Source organism: Penaeus vannamei, chromosome 2 (genome assembly GCF_042767895.1).
Source record: "Penaeus vannamei isolate JL-2024 chromosome 2, ASM4276789v1, whole genome shotgun sequence".
Classification (NCBI taxonomy): Eukaryota; Metazoa; Arthropoda; class Malacostraca; order Decapoda; family Penaeidae; genus Penaeus; species Penaeus vannamei.
Window position 1 is genome coordinate 10,717,880 of NC_091550.1, and position 5,000 is coordinate 10,722,879.

General features: G+C 43.0%; 1 protein-coding gene across 1 annotated transcript in view; it reads left to right on the plus strand.

Moving 5' to 3' along the window:
• The window catches only part of Tk (Tachykinin), a 232,418-nt gene that overhangs the window by 227,111 nt on the left and 307 nt on the right, over positions 1 to 5,000 (plus strand). Inside the window, exon 6 of the mRNA XM_070130188.1 lies at positions 3,526 to 5,000. This exon is cut by the window's right edge and continues 307 nt beyond it. The gene's annotated coding sequence lies outside the window, so the exon portion shown is untranslated. The remainder of the gene's footprint in view (positions 1 to 3,525) is intronic.

Consider the following 5,000-nt stretch of genomic DNA (forward strand, 5'->3'; position numbering starts at 1 on the left):
AAAATGAAGGCGTAAAAATAGAATATTATCGCTAAACAAACCTCTCGGAACGGCCACCCACTTGCCAAGAGGCCGATGAGAGTAAGTGCCTTTCTCCAAGAGGAAAATTGTAAAGAGGAAGAATTTGGTAAGTGTTCACCGTTTGTCTTCCTTCGGTCCTTCGGGAGGCCAAAAGAGAGGGAGAAGAGAGAGGGGAATTAATGTTGGCAGAGAGAGAGAGAGGGAGAGAGGGAGGGGGAGGGAGGAAGGGAGGGATGGAGAGAGGGGAGGGAGAGAGAGAGAGAGAGGGGGGGGAGAGAGAGAGAGGGAGGGAGGGAGGTAGGGAGGGAGAGAGGGGAGGGAAGGAGGGAGGGAAGGAGGGAGGAAGGGAGGGTAGGAAGGGAGGAGGAAGGGAGGGAGGAAGAGAGAGAGAGACTGAAAAGAGAGAGAGAGAGAGAGAGAGAGAGAGAGAGAGAGAGAGATGAGAGAGAGAGAGAGAGAGAGAGAGAGAGGAGAGAGAGAGAGAGAGAGAGAGAGAGAAAAAAGAAAGAGAGAAAGACAGAACTTAAAAAATGCAGATATACAGAAATAAGATAATGAGAAACAAAAATTAGAAAGTTAACGGGAAGAGTTAAGGGTAAAGAAGAGGGGAAATAGAAATAAAGATAAAGAGGAAAAAAGAAAAAGTAAGGAAAGTTGAGAATCAAGGGATAAAGAAAAGAAAGAGAAGGAGAAAATGGAAAGGAAAGAAAAGGATAAGACAAAAAGAAAGGCGAGCGGATTAGGAAAGAAAACGAAAAAAGAAAAAAAAAGAATTATAAAAATAAACATAAAACAGACACATAAAACAACAAATAAAGAGAACGAAAAACAAACAAACGAAAATCAAAAACAAACAATGACAGAATAACAGAAATTAAACTTCCGTGAAACTTGACAAAAAAAAAAGACCAAAAACTCTCTATTAGACATACAACTCCCCCCCCCCCCCCCCCTTCCCCCCTTCCCCCCTTCCCCCTTCCCTCCTCCCTCCTCCCTCCTACGTCCCCTCCCCCCTCCCTCTTCCCCCCTTCCCCCCTTCCCTCCTCCCTCCTACGTCCCCTCCCCCCTCCCTCTTTCCCCTCTTGACCCTCGACAAGGGAAGGAAAAAAGAGGGGGGAAATTACATCCGGATAAAGCAATATATCTTCAGGCGTTTTAGTAATCAACAAGGAAAATATTCTTGAAAAATATTCTTGAGGAAAGAGGAGTCCTTCGTATTCAATTAGGAATGAGGATTTGGAGGTCAGGGGGTAGGTAGGGGAGGGGGGAGGGAGAGGGGAAAAGAGGGAGAGAGAGAGAGAGAGGAAGAGTGAGGGAAAGGGAAAAGGGGAAAGGGAGAGAAGAGGGAGAGAGAGAGAGGAAGAGTGAGGGAAAGGGAAAAATGAGAAAAAGGGAGAGGGGGAAGAGGGAGGGAGCAGGGAAAGGAGATGAGAAAGAGAGAAGGAGAGATAGAGTGAGGGAAAGGGAAAAGAAGAAAAGGAGAAAAGAGAGAGAGAGAGAGAGGGGAAGAGTGAGGGAGAAGGGAATGGAGTTGAGAAAGAGAGAAGGAGAGATAGAGTGAGGGAAAGGTTAAAAGGGAAAGAAAAGGGAGAAGGTAAGAGAGAGAGAGAGGAAGAGTGAGGGAAAGGGAGAAGAGGAAAAGAAGATAAGAAGGAGAGAGAGAGGAAAAATAAGGGAGAGGGGAAAGAAGATGAGATGGAGAGAGAAAGAGAAAGTGAGGGAAAGGGAAAAGGGGAAAGAAGATAGGAAGGAGAGAGAGAAAGAGAAGAAGAATGCGGGAAAAGGGAAAGAAGATAAGAAGGAAAGAGAGAAAGAAATATAATGCGGGAGAAGGGAAAGGAGATGAGAAAGAGAGATTAAGGGAAAAGGAAAGAGATAGAAAGAGTGAGGGAGAGGGGAAAGAAGATGAGAAAGAGGGAAAATGAGGAAGAGTGAGAGAGAGAGGGAGAGAATGAAAAATGAGAAGGAGAGAGAGAGGAACAGTGAGGAAAAGGGGAAAGGAGAGAATGAGAGAAAATGGGGAAAACTAAGGGATAGAATGAAACGGGGAAATTAAGGAAAGGGAATGTGGGAGAGGGGAAAGAAGAGGAAGATAGAAAATGAGAAAGAGTGAAAGAGAGAGGGAAAGGGGAACAAAGTTGGGAAAGAGACAGCGAGGACGAATGGGAGAGAGAGAGAGATAGGAAAAGAGGGAGAGGACACCAAAAAAGAGAGAGCGAAAGAGGAAGAATGGAGAAGGAAATGGAGGAGGGAAGGAGTATATAGGAGAGAGAGGGGAGGCAGAAAGGAGAATAGAGGTAGAGAAGGAGAAAGAGAGAAGTAGAAAGGACGGAAAGAGAAGAGAGAGAGGGAGCAAACAAAGGAGAGAGAAACGAGAGAGAAAAAAGAGACGAAAGCAGAAAGAGAAGGATGAAAGAACAATAAGAATAAAGACAGGAAATAAAGGAAGAAGAGAAAGAAAGAAGAAGGAAAAGGAGAATTCAGATTCAAATTCAAATTACAAACTACTTTATTCCGTTATTCCCAACGGTCATTATTTACATAATTGGTAATTCCGTCGCATAATAAAGTGAGATATGTTGTTTAAAGTACAGTAAATATGCAAGAGGAAATGTGAAAGAAGGGAGGAGAGAGAGAGAGGGAATGAGAGAGAAAGGGGGAATGAGAGAGAAAGGGAGAATGAGAGAGAAAGAGGGAATGAGAAAGAAAGAGGAAATGAGAGAGAAAGGGGGAATGAGAGAGAAAGAGGGAATGAGAAAGAAAGAGGAAATGAGAGAGAAAGGGGGAATGAGAGGGAAAGGGGAATGAGAGAGAAAGGGGGAATGAGAGAGAAAGAGGGAATGAGAGAAAAAGAGGAAATGAGAGAGAAAGAGAGAATAAGAGTAAATGAAAGAAAAGATATAGAATATAAAGGAATGAGAAAGAAAATGAAAATGAGAGGGAAAGATGGAAGGAGAGAGAAAAAGGGAGTGAGAGTGAAAAAAGGAAATGAGAGAAACAAGGGGAGTGAAAGGGAAAAAATAACGGGAAGGGAAGGGAAGAGATAAAATGAAAAGACGGTAAAAAGGTACGAAGGGAAGAGATGGCTTTAGAGAATGAGAAAGAAATATGAGTGGAAGAAGAGAAAGAGAGAGGGAGAGGGAGAGGGAGAGAGAGAGAGAGGAGAGGGAGAGAGAGAGAGAGAGAGAGAGAGAGAGAGAGAGAGAGAGAGAGAGAGAGAGAGAGAGAGAGAGAGAGAAAGAGACGAAAAAAGGAAAGCTTTTATTCCATAGCACCAAAAAAAAAGGCACATTTTCTTAGCATCTGTTACATCTCACATTCCAAAATAATATCAACAAAAGATAAACATCATCATAACATCGTCTAAATGACCTCTAAAATTATATATCAATCCCAAATTAACACGATAATCATAAACCATCAATAAATCAACATAATTCGCCCTCAACAATTCACTTATTTTACCCGAACGCGAATTAATTTCTATCTCCTTTCACCTTTCAGATCTGACGCCCTGGAATCTCATGCGCCATTGAAGACTTTCGACTTCTTACAACAACAACAAAAATGAAGCTTCTAGGAGTCCATTTCTATGGGTCTTTTGCCCTTCCTTGCATTCCCTGGTCGTTCCGGTTTATTCTTCCTTGTATTCATAAACCTGTCACGTAGTTAAGTGTGTTTTGTTTTTTGTTTATGTCTGTTTTATCTTTATTTTCTCTCTGTCTTTCTCATTGTCACCGCTATCTCGCCGCGTCTTTTTTTTTCTGTTTAATGGTGTTTCTCTGTGTTTCTGTTATTTGTGATGCCTTATTCTGTTTGTTTGTTTGTTTGTTATGGTACCAGCAATTGTGATTGTTTCTCTGTTTAGAGAAATGATGATAATACCACCTACGTCTCTCTCTCTCTCTCTCTCTCTCTCTCTCTCTCTCTCTCTCTCTCTCTCTCTCTCTCTCTCTCTCTCTCTCTCTCTCTCTCTCTCTCTCTCTCTCTCTCTCTTTCTCTCTCTCTTCTTCTTTTTCCTCCTCCTCTTCCTCCTCCTCCTCACTTTCTCCTTTTCCTCCTCCTTCTCCCTTCTTGACTTCCTTTGTCGCTTTCCTTCTTCCTCCTCTTACTCCTCTATGTCCTCTTCTTTTTCCTCCATTTCCTCCTCCTCTTCCTCTTCGATGTCCTCTTCTTTCTTCCTCTCTCCTCCTCCACGTCCTCTTCTTCCTCCCTCTCTCCTCCACGTCCTCTTTTTTCTTCTTCCTCTGCCATTTCCTCCTCCTCTTCCTCCTCGTTCCCTTCCTCCGCCCCGCCAAGTCCGTCGCTGGAGGCTGTCCTAGGCTGGAGGGCGCTGCGGCGAGGTGACGGTGACCCTCTCTTCCTTTTTTGGTTTATTTCTCCGGGTTTTCACCCCTGTTCGTAAGTCTGTTATTCTTTTCTTTCTTTTTTTTTTTTGTTCTTTTCTTTGTCTCTCTCTCTCTTTCTCTTTGTTTCTCTCTCTCTCTATCTATCTATCTATTTGTCTATTTATCTGTTTATCTATATTGTTCGTTCTCTTCCTTTTTTCCTTCCTCTTTCTTTCCCCACCACCTCCTCCTTCTCTTCCTCCTCCGTATGGCTGGTTCTGCACAAGCATTCTAGACTTTCTCTAGATTTTTTTTCCTTATTTTAGAACCCTGATTTTAAATAAGCATGTAAATTGCATAACACTGTAATCAAACCACAGGTAAAAGAATGCCCAGATGAATTAGGAAGTTTGACCACAAATGGCGCGTGAATTAGTTGTTGTAGCTCACCCTTTTCTTACCGCGCATGCGCTCAAGGATGATTGTGACGTCACGATTACCTCATGACTACGTCACGACCAGGTCATATGACGTCATGATGATCCGAGTCTACTCGTGAGCTGATTGGGTGGGAGGTGATGGCATCCGAAAACGGGAAATAGTTACAGATTTACACATTTTCTTTGGTTCATTTCCCGACGTTTTACTAAT